At 55.5% G+C, this 11,157-nt stretch overlaps 1 long non-coding RNA gene across 2 annotated transcripts; it reads left to right on the top strand.

Annotated features, from left to right (window-relative positions):
• Positions 1-1,855: 1,855 nt before the first annotated feature.
• LOC106146935 lies at positions 1,856-7,634 on the top strand. Of its 2 annotated transcripts, none has more exons than XR_001231583.1 (4): positions 1,856-2,015; positions 3,344-3,444; positions 4,880-5,022; positions 5,836-7,634. It is a non-coding gene; the product is annotated as an uncharacterized LOC106146935 (long non-coding RNA). The 2 variants fall into 2 exon arrangements; XR_001231584.1 differs by lacking the exon at positions 1,856-2,015 and adding an exon at positions 2,928-3,043.
• Positions 7,635-11,157: the final 3,523 nt, after the last annotated feature.

The following is an 11,157-nucleotide window of genomic DNA, read 5'->3' as shown; positions in this document are numbered from 1 at the left end:
TCAAAAAGACAAAATAAATAAATATAAATAAAGATTAAAAAATAAAATAAAAGTAAATTTCCCTGTCTGGTCTCGAACTTATGATCCTTCTGCTTCAGCTTTTTGAGCAGCAGCAATTTTTGTTTGTTTGTTTGTTTTGTTTTGCTTTTTTCTTTTTTTGAGACAACGTCTTGCTATGCAGTTCAGGCTGGCTTCGAGCTCACTTTGTAGCCCAGGCTGGTTTTGAACTCTCAATGATCCTCCTGCCTCAGCCTCCCAAGTGCCGGGATTACAGGCTTGTGCCACCACACCCAGCAAAGATATTTTTCTCTTGTCTTCTTGAGACAGGGTCTTGTTATGCAGTTCAGGCTGGCCTTGAGCTCACTTTGTAGCCCAGGCTAGTCTCAAACTTGCAACGATCCTCCTGCCACAGCCTCTTGAGTGCTGGGATTCCAGGTGTGCGCCACCACTGCCCGAAAGCTACAGAGATTGCAGGCGTACTCCACTGCACCCCAGAGCTCAGTGCTTTTCTTCCCAAGGATTCTGTGAGGGCAGCTGCTCTCACGCCTTGTTCAGGCTCAGGCTATATTCACCGTGCAGCTCAAGGGGCAGAGCTGGGATGAGGAGCAGGCCTGCCTTCCCCCACAGCCTCAGCAGCCTCAACCCCCACAGTGCAGCTTTCCCAGCCTAGCTCCGCTAACAGAGCCCTGACCCCTGGAGCTGAGCAGACAGGTCTAAGCAGTCATGCTAAACCCCTGCTGTTCTGAAATTGCTCTATGGTTCATGTGCTGCAGCAGGCTGCTTATATCCCTGAAAGCTATAAAAGGTTTGCCATCACTTGTCTAGAGTGACTGTGATATAGTCTATGGAGTGCTTCTGAGAAGTTGAAGACGGAATCTGTTTTCTTATACCCTGTTGCCTCTTATTCAGGGCCCTGTTGTGTGAGGGCTGATACCTGGAGCTATGGCAGCTGTTTTGTGCCCATGAGGAGCAAACATTCAGATCTGATTTCCCTGGAGGTAGGACTTTCAGCACTAAAACTAAGAAAATCCTAGGCAAATCCTAGGACCACCCATCCTAAATTGGTGGCACAGAGGACAGAGAAAAACTTGGGCATTTGTCAACAACCTAACTTCTGAAAAAAAAATTTTTTTTAAACATAAACGAATATGTTTATGGTTTAAGTCTCGGTTTTGTTCCTTGAAGTTGAAATAACAGGTATGGCCAGGCCTGGTGGTGCATGGCTGTAACCCCAGCACTCAGGAGGCTGAGGCAGGAGGATTGCTGCGATTTTGAGGTCAGCCTGGGATATATAGTGAGTTCTGAGACAGCCTGAACTAGATAGTGAGACCCTGCCTCAAAAACAAGCACAAACTGCTCAGTGGCACGAGAGCCTGCCTGGCAAGTGTGAGGTCATGAGTTCGATTCCCAGTACAAAACAAACAAACAAACAAACAACAGCAAAAAACCCCACAAGCTCTAAAAAGAAAGAAAAGAAATCACAAGTGTGACAGTTCTGCTCCTCCCATCCTTTCCCACCTCTTACCTTCCTTCTGTTCCCACCACTGTGTTCCTGCCGAGTGTCTGCTACTGGCAATGCGTTCATGCACGCAGGCGCCCTTCACAGCGTCTCCTCCCTGTGCCCTCCTCCGCCTGTTCTCTGCTGACTCTTCCTGTGCATGGCCCATGCCATGGTATGCTGAGCGTTCATTACCCCTCTTCTCCTTTCCACTATTTCTCAGTACTGGGGACTGAACCCCAGGGCCTTTGCACTGAGCTACCTCTCCAGCCCTTTTTTAAAGGATAGAAATTGTTAAGTCGTGAGCCATTAAGATGCCCCAGGTTGATTTTAAACTTGTGATCCTCCTGCCTCAGCCTCCAAAAGTGCTCGGATTATGGGTGTGCACTACCACCACTCCTGCTCTCCTTCTTGCCTGCCTCCTTTTCCCACCCCCTGAGGTAGACGCCCTGGGCAGTGAGCAGCACGACTTCTGTGTCATCCCCAGCCCTCTTCTCCGGGACTCCGTGGTTCCATGGTGAGTGACCCACCAACTTGATATGACACATAGGTGCAGGCTAAGCTTCTCCTCTCTGCCAGGAAATGAGGTCAGCCAGGCTGACCCACCTCACTTCAGGGTGTCGGGCTGCTCCATCACCCTCACCCTGGGCTGGTGTTGCTCATTTCCAACCAGGCGAGGCCCCAGGGCCACCCCAGCTCCCCACCTGCCGGTCCTCTCCCACCCTGTGGCTGACTCAGCCCGGCCTTTTCTGGGAGAGCCCTGAGGGTGGGCATGCTCCTTTAGGTTGCAGCCATCTCTTGCCCCTGGGGCCCTGAGCCCTTCTCAGTCCTTCTGTCCTGGGCAAGTCATGTTTGTAACTCTGTACCCATTGGGACTTGGTCTGTACCTCTAGCGAAAAGGGAACACCTTGAGCCCATGCCTGGCACAGGACCACCCCAGGGCAGGGCAGGGCAGGTGGCCAGGGGTCTGCACAGTCCCACTGTGCTTAGGGCTCAGGCTGGAGTCCGGGTCCCGCTGGCCCTGCAGAGCTTCCTGGGCCGGCGGCTCCCATCCTGGGGAATGGATGCTGGGGTGCTGAGCCTAGGCCCTGGGGCTGGGCCTACGGGACAGGAGCCAGTGGGCTTCCAGGAAGGGAAGCCGAGGATACACCTTCCCGGCAAGTCCCTAGGAGGACAGAGATCCAGTTCCCTGCCATCCTGTTGTCGCTGGGGGCAGGGGTGGTGACCCTGAGAGCTGGGCCGCAGCTGTTCGAAGCAGGGCAGTGCTGGGGACCTGGAGCCCAGGAAGGCCATCTATTGGCTGTGGCTTGGGGCAGTGGGCGAGGTCAGGGCGGGGCAGGCCCTTCCTGGAAGCTGGGCGGCCCTGTCTGTCACTCTGTCATGCTGCCCGCTGCATTCCTCAGACTCCTATTTCCAAGCAGGCTCTGGGGTAGGTCCCAGGCTGGCCTGCCCTGGGCCTGGGGTCACTTGAGCTGTTGCCTGGATCAGGAGCTAGGATGGGGGTCCAGAGGATGCTGATACAAGGGGAGTCATCTTGGGGCTCAGGTGAGCCGTGTGCATGCACGTGTGTGCATGCATGTGTGTGCACGTGTGTGTACATGTTGGTGGCCCTGTGGAGCCAGGGTCATAGGCTGGCTTTGTGGAGTCTCTCCTACTGGTGGGAGAGTGCAGAGGGGGTGGGGTGCCCCCAGGGCCACGACTGACCGGCTCCTGGTGACTGCTGGGGTGTTGGAGAAGAGGTCAGAAGGCCCTCACCGTCCCAGACCTTTCTCAAAGCTCCTGGATCACAGGCCTCACGGTCCAGGCTGTTGTCTGCCTCATATCCATGTTCCTCTCCCCGTGCAGGCCAGGAACCACGGGGCAGCAAAGGGCGAAGGCTGGACCCCAGCAGCTTGTCCCACATGCTTTGGTGAGCACACCATGGACACCAAGGCTAGCGACGAGAGGTGTTTATTTAACCATTTATTTATTTACTTCTCCATTTATTTATATTTGTGGTGCTGGGGATTAAGCTCAGAGCTTCCATGCTGAACTACATACCCAGCTCTTTTTATTTTTTATGAGCCAATAAGTCACTAAGTTGCCTGGGGAAGACTCAGATTTTTGATCCTCCTACCTCAGTCTCCCAGAGTGCTAGAATTATGCACGTGTACCACCACGCCTGACTCTTACTGAACTTTTTTGTGCTAGAGATCACATAAAATTTTCCATTTTAACTACTTTTAAGTTCGCAGTTGAGTGACCTTAAGCACATTCACATCGTTGAACAACTGTCTCCAGCCTCCATCTCCAGAACTCTTTCATCCTCCCAAACTGAAACTCTGTCCCCCTTGGGCACCGACTCCCGGGCCCCTGACACCCCATTCTGTTTCGTCTCCGGGAGTCAACCTGCCCTGGGGCCTCTGAGGATGGAATCACATTGTGTGTGTGAAATGCTCAAGGTCGGAAGACCAGGCATGGAGTGTGTCAGAATTTCTTCCCGTTCCTGTTCCCTGGTACGAGCACCACACTCTCTGTTCATCACCCAGGGACTGGGCTCTGCCACTCCTTGGCCCTAGTGACATCCAAGACTTTGACCCCGGCATTTAGCAGTGTGGGAAACTGAACCCTCAATTTCTCCGCCGGTGAAACAGGATCCACAGCAGTCCCTGTGGCGGATTCTTTCGGAAGGGAGGAGCTGGGATTGAACCCAGGGCCTCAGTACTGAGCTACACCCTGGCCCGAGCCTCTGTGAAATAAAGTCTGTTCTGGGGTCCCAGCTACTGGGCGGGCGCTCCGTCTCCCGCAGCCTGGGAGATGGGGTATGGGGCTCCCCGTCAGGGGCTCAAGCAGACATGTTGGGGCTTAGGGTGGTGGGGCCAGGCAGGGACAGTGGGAGCAGCCTCCTCAGGGCACAGTAGGGGAGCTCTGCACTTTCTCTCCATTCTGCACCCCATACCCTTCCCCAGGGCTCCCCACCTGGCCTTCCAGAATCCTCTCATGGGGCACCTGACATCCCTGACCTGGACATCTTCTCTCTGGGTTTAGGCCTCAGGCCCGCCTCCTGCTCAGACCTGGAGTGAGGCCCTCCAGGGCCTTTAGCAGAGAGATCCAAGTGCCAGCCAGCTCCCAGGTGCCTGCTGCTCCTCCTCCCGTGGGACCTTCCCCTGAAACCAGGCCCAGCCCCATGCAGGGAAGCAGCAGGAAAGTTCAGGAAGCTGGGCAGCTCCCCAGATTGAGGGATGGAGGGCTGGCAGCCAGCAAGCCGGGCCATGGCATCAGAGAGGATCTTGGACACTTTAGGGCAGGATTCCAGGTCTCTGCCAGCCCTCAGCCTGGGCGTCCCTACTTCCTGCTGGACATTGACCTCCACAGAGCCTTCTCCCCCTCTTTGTTCTCCAGCCCTGCGCTCAGCTGCGGAGGGTGGCTCTGGGTGCAGGAGCTGGGAGCTGATTAACCAATCACCCAAGGGCGCTGGGACAGCTCCTTCCGAGTCCTCCGGTACTCCGCCTCCAAGCCTCGGCACCCTCACCTGGATGACACAGGTGGGCAGCAACTGGGCAGTATCATTCTTATGTGAGGGGACCAGGATCAGGGCATGATGGTGCAAACCTGTAAATGCTGGCACTGTGGGAAGCAGAGGCAGGAGGATCACAAGTTCAAGCCTAGCCTGGACAATTGAGCAAGTGAGTCCTTGTCTCAAAATTAAAAATAGCAAAGGGCTGGGGAATGTAGCTCAGCGTGAAGGCCATGGGTTCAACCCCCAGTACTGCAAAAATAAATAAAGAAGATCAGCTGGCCAGCAGCTCAGTGGGTGAGTTAACTTTCTTCCTGGCTCCTTAATGTCCCATCTCTAACCTGGGGCAGCAGATCAGCTTCACTTGTACAAGCAAGCAAGGGTAAGACAGAGGGTTAGAGATGGCCACCAGCCAGGACACAGCCACAAAGGCAAGTGGCCTGGGCAGACAGGGCTCCCTCCCTGCCCTGCCCCACCCCACCCTACCCTGCAGCCCCAGTTCCCAGGGGCCAGGGCCCTGTTTGGAGCCTTGTGGTGGAAGCTGCTCTTTCTTCTTCCCTGTGTCCCAGGGTGCTCATCCTGCCTTACTGCCTGGGGCTGGGAGAGAGATCTGCCCAGGACAAGGCTTGCCAGACTATTAGGAGGCAAATGCTGAGCCTTCCCAGGACGTCAGGACCCGCACTCACCCCTCTGAGGCCCACATTGCAAGTGGGTGTCTCAGTTCTGTACTAGAGCTGATCACAAGGCGCTGCAGGGTGGGGTGGGGTGGGGGTGTTCTCTGGGGATGGTCTCTCTGTGGTTGCCTCGTGGTGGTGTCAAGCCCGCCTTCCTTCCCCACCAGCCTCCTGGACCCACTGCAGTTCATAGCACAGCTGCAGTCTCTGAGATCCTGTCCCTGGCATTCATGCCCTTGAGGGCTCGTCCCATGCTGAACCTGGGGGATCCACGTGACATCTGGGGTTGAGGGAGTTGAGTGCTCCCTCTCCCGTCTTGGTGTTTTGGCTGCCTTGGCTCAGGGGAAAGCTGCTCACTACTTCCTGAGGAGCCCCAGGCCAGCCTAGAGAAGCTTTGTGAAGAGCACTCCAGGCCCCAAGTGACACCACATGAGCCACCCCCTGAGCAGCCGGTCCTATGGGCCAGGAGGAGCTCACCGCAAACGCAGCCAGCTGACGTGGACCTGCAGCCTGTAAGACAGATCTTGGGCTGGAGCACCTGGCCTGCTGCTCTTGGATTCCTGACCTGCAGAACCTGTGATGATAAACCGTGATCCTTGCTTTAACCACCAAGTTTTGGGGTGAATGTCAATGCAGCCAAAATGAGCAGAATGCCTTGGGTAACTGCACCCCCATTCAGTGAGGGGGCCCCAGCCTTCAGTGCCCTAAGATTCATCATCCCTCTGACACCGAGGACCCTAAAGCAGCCCTGCAGCACGTAAGCATCAGAGAGGTGCAGCCACCACCCCTGCCTCGTTCGGTTGCTCGGAAGTCAGTCTGGAAGGTACCGGCACCAACAAAGGGGAATGTCGTGGGGTGGCACCCAGAAACCGCCTCAGGTGTGATCACGGGTACTGAGGTCTTCTAGCACCCTGCTGTGTGTGATATTCTTGTCTCTGTCTTGTGTTCTCCACCGGCCAGGGTGAAAGTTGATTTCCCAGTACCTAATCCTGTGCTCCAGATATTATTTACACATCACAACAACTTAGGAGGAGCTACAGTCAGGCCCAGGCACCCCTCGACATGCCCAGGGTCAGTTAGCAGCTATTAGTCAGGACTGCCGGAAGCCAATTAAAACTGTCATAAGCAATTAGAAGAGGGTTATGTTACCTGCTCATGTGACCAAAACACACAGGGTGAGAGCAGAGCCTCCAGATTCACCAGCGGCGGACCCTACCCAGAACCCTTCCTCCATCTCCCAGGTCGGCTGGCTCTGCCCAGCCTCTGCCCTCCAACGGGCTCTCTGGAGTAGTGACAGCTCCAGGAAGGGCTTGGACTGGGGCTGGCCTGGGGCTGCTGTGGTCTTGACCCCAGTCTGGACCTAAACAGGTATGCATGTTCTGATCAACCAGCCCTGGGTCACGGCCCCCAGGGCCCCCAGAGCCACAACCACACTGGAACCCTTCGGTCCCACCCTTGAGCCACATGGACCGGCACAGTGACAGCAGCAGCTGGACGGTCCTACCGAGCAAAGACAATGGGGGCAGAGCTGGGCCTGGTGCAGCAGGAGGAAGAGGGGGCCTTTGGGAGGCTGTGAGGTCCTGAGGGCTCCCCTCTCTCAGTGTGACCGAGGCCATTCGGAAAGAGGCTTCCAACGGTGTTGGGCTCCCGTCTTTGTGCCCCTGTCACTCTGCTGTGTGAGGACATTGCCTTCATCATCTCTGGAGGAGGTAGCAGCAAGCTGCCACGCCGGCCACAGACAGTGGTCCTCTCTGTCACCAACCCTGCTGCAGCCCTGAAGTTGGGCTTCCAGGCTGCAGAACTGTGAGAAACCACGGGAGCTGTTTGTCATTGCCTCGCCTCAGATCCTCCACAACAGCAGCAACCTCAGGAATGGCTTCCACCTAACTTAACGCGGCTTTGCCCAAAGGGAGAGGAGGGAAAGGGGAAGTAAAAAGAATTAAGGTGTTGGGTACATGTTCCAACTTCCCACAATGAAGGGAATCATTATGTACTATAAACATGAACTAATAAAAAAAAATTTTTTTTAAATTTCTGGGCATAGTTCCCACTCAGGAGGCTGAGGCAGGAGGACTACTGCAAGTTTGAGGTCAGCCTGAACTACACAGTGGGAACCTGTCTCAAAAAAATTAAAAATTAAGCGCACACACACACACACACACACACACACACACACACACGAACACACTTGATGTCTTATCAGTTATTCCTCTTCTAGTCAGAAATCTCACCAGAATAAATGATAAAGTCAGACACCTCCAACATACCCAGGGCCCCCAGGGCCACAAATGCTCGAGCGTCATTCACATTACAGCATTTCCAACAGTGTCCCCTTGGAGTTGTGCAGTGTGTAGCCTGCGCAACTGTATGCATGGGTGGTCCTGCGTCATATACTTTATGTTTTTTTTCCGGTACTGGAAATCGAACTCTCAACCTCGCACTTGCCAGGCAGGTGCTGTGCCGCTGAGCTAAATCCCCAGCCCTCATATACTTTATGTAGAACAGTAAGGAAAAGAAAGAGAGAAAGGGGCTGCGGGTATAGCTCAGTGGTAGAGCACCTGTTTGGCATGTGTGAGGCCTTAGGTTCCATCCCCAGCACTGGAGAAAGGGAATAAATTGGAATGAGATAAAAATGACCACAGTGAAAAAGGAAAAGTTACAGAGTCCTTCGTGCTGGTGCAGCTGGTGTTTATAACCCTTCTGCCCTTGATGGGGGCCATGTTTGATTCTCTCCCTCCCAGACTCACCCAGTGTGTACAGGGTTCCCCTACCCTCCAGCCCCCAGCTGCAGGGAAGATGTGCCAGGCTGGGACGGGAGATGCCATCTGGCGCCTACCCTAGAGGGGAGGTTGAAGTACTCACCACAGACTTCCAGAGCAGGGGCAGTGGGGCTCATGGAGCAAGAGCAGCCTGCATCTGCTTGCTGCTCGCATGCACTTCTGAGTGAAGATGGAAGATGCTGGGGCAAGGGGGTGGGATTCCCAAGGGGCGGGAGCAGGGACCCTGAGGTGCTGGAGCTGGTTTGCAGTGTGGACACAGCAATCAACCCAGGTAATGGGATTACATAAGCTAAACACACCATGCCATGCTTCACACCTGTAATCCCAGCACTCTGGAGGCTGAGGCAGGAGGATTGCCATGAGTTCAAAGCCAGCCTTGCTTACCTAAGCAAGTTCAAGGCCAACTACCACTACACAGTGAGACCCTGACTCAAAAAAACAAAACAAAACAAAACTAAACTAAACTAAACTAAACTAAACTAAACCTCTAAACACACTGAGTGAACCCAAGCAGCACTGGGTAAACCTGAATAAGGCTGCAGACTGCAGCAAGGTTGATATACCAGCTGTGAACCTGGACTGTAGGCTTTTGTTTGTTTCATTTTGTTTTTGTTTTTTGAGACAGGGTCTCACTATGTAGTCCAGGCTGGCTTTGAACTCATACTCTTCCTGCCTCAGCCTCCCTGCTGCTGGGATTACCAGAGTGAGACACCATATCCAGCTGTACTGTAGTTTTGAAGAATGTTGGGGTGGGGGTGAGTAAAGTATGCATGAGACCCGAGAACACACTCTCTGCCTCTCTCTCTGGCAGTGCTGGGGATGGAACCCAAGGCCTTGTCCAAGACAAGCCAGCACTCAGCCACTGAGCCACAGCACCATCCCTCTCTGTTAGGTTTTTGGTTTTTTTGCTTTTTTTTTTTTGAGACAGTGTTGCTATGTAGCCCAGGCTGGCCTCGAACACACAGTGGAGTGCTGAACCCAAGTGCAATGCTGAGATTACAGGCATGCGCCACTATACCCAGCTCTGCGTTAGTTCTTACACCTGTGAATCTATGATTCTCAATAAAAAGTTCAATGGAAAAAAAATGTGTTTCAAGTGCCAGAGTTCTGGCTCGGGGCCACTCCCTCATGTCCCCAACAGCACAGGCTTGCAACACCCCCAGCAGGCAGACCCTCCTCCCAGGACCCGGGGGCTTAGCCCAGAGGCTGCCCCCCTGGGTGTTCCTGTCGGGGACACTGGCCAGTAAGCACAAGAAGGGATCGCTCTGATGGCTGGGGCGAAGGGCACCGCCGTCTGGACCTGGTCAGACTGCCCCTGGGAAGCCAGCCCATGCCTGGCCTGAGCCCAAGGTGCCCCTCTGGGAGCACAGCCAGCACCCAGCAATGTCAGCAGACGCAATTCCCACCTCGCCCTGTGCACACACCTGAGGTGAGCCCAAAGTCCACGACAAGGCTTCTGACAATCCGTGCCAAACACCCCAAAACCTCACCAGCCAGCCCCGCCTCTGTTGCCCCCTTGATTCCGCTCCTTGATTGGGCCTCAGCGAATCCCACCTGGCCCTGGCTGGATCGCCAGGGCTCAGCTGCCCAGGAGCTCTGCGTTTGCAGGGGTCTGGGCTCCCTGTGTGGGCTTCATCCCCCCAGGATGCCGGCAGCAGAGATGCCAAGGTCCCTGTCTGCTGTGGACATCCTAGAACCTCTCCTTCTCCTGCCACCTCCAGAGGGAGCGGGACCCTAAAACCCAGCAGGGTCTGAGGAAGCTCAGGGGCTAAGGGATGAGTGGGCTCAGGGTCCAGGTTTCCTTCACCTCCCAAAACAAAGAACCCCCAGGAAAGCGGTAGGGAAGAGGGCCCAGCAGCCCTGAAGGCAACTGCTTTACTCCACCACCTCCTCCCCATGAAACCCCCTGGAAGGGGCAGAACCCCAGAGCACCCGGCCTCCATGGAGAGCAGGAAGAGGGACGCACATGCGCGCGCAACACACACACACACACACACACACACACACACACACACACCCTCTTTCTGCTTTGGGGCCCAAGAAAAGGCTGAACTGAAGTTAAATTGGGGGTGGATGGATAGAGGCAGGTCACCCCCATGGATCAGACCTCCTAGGTACGGGGGTCTCCCTCTGCCTCCTACCCCACATCTCTCTCCTATCGCTCCTTCCATCTCTCCCTACCTGCTGGACGGCTGCCATGCAGGGCTGGAAGCTCCTGTCAGCCCCTTTAGCGGGCTGAGCCCCTCTCTGGAACTTCCTGCAGCCCCTTCCCAGAGCCTGAGGCTCTACACCCAGAGCGACAATCAGCCCCACCCCGGTTGCAGCAACTCCTAGCTCTGGCCTCCGTTAGTTCTCCTGACTGCGCGTTTGCTGGTCACTCAAATCCCTAAAAAGTGCCGGGAGTGGGTAGGTAGAGGCAGAGAATAGTTCTAGCGAGGGAGAAGGGCTGGTCGGTCTAGGCTGCACAGCCTGGGCTTCGGGGTCGGGTAGTGAGGGGTGGTCTCCAGCAGGGTCCTGGGCGGGGGGCGATGCCCGCCCGCACGCACAGCTCTGGAGGAGGACCGACTGCTGGTGACCCGGAGGGCTCCGCGCCGTCAAGGCGGCAGCGGCCCCGGGGTGCGGCGCGGGAGCGCATCGATCGCGGGTGTAGACCCGCCGTAGCGGCGTCTCCGCGCGCAGCTGTGCGCGCCCGTGCGGCTGTCGGGAACT

This window comes from Chinchilla lanigera, unplaced genomic scaffold, assembly GCF_000276665.1.
Source record: "Chinchilla lanigera isolate Chin_1 unplaced genomic scaffold, ChiLan1.0 scaffold00105, whole genome shotgun sequence".
In the NCBI taxonomy this organism is placed as follows: domain Eukaryota; kingdom Metazoa; phylum Chordata; class Mammalia; order Rodentia; family Chinchillidae; genus Chinchilla; species Chinchilla lanigera.
The sequence above is the reverse complement of the archived record's forward strand: the minus strand, read 5'-3'. Positions and strand labels throughout refer to the sequence as shown.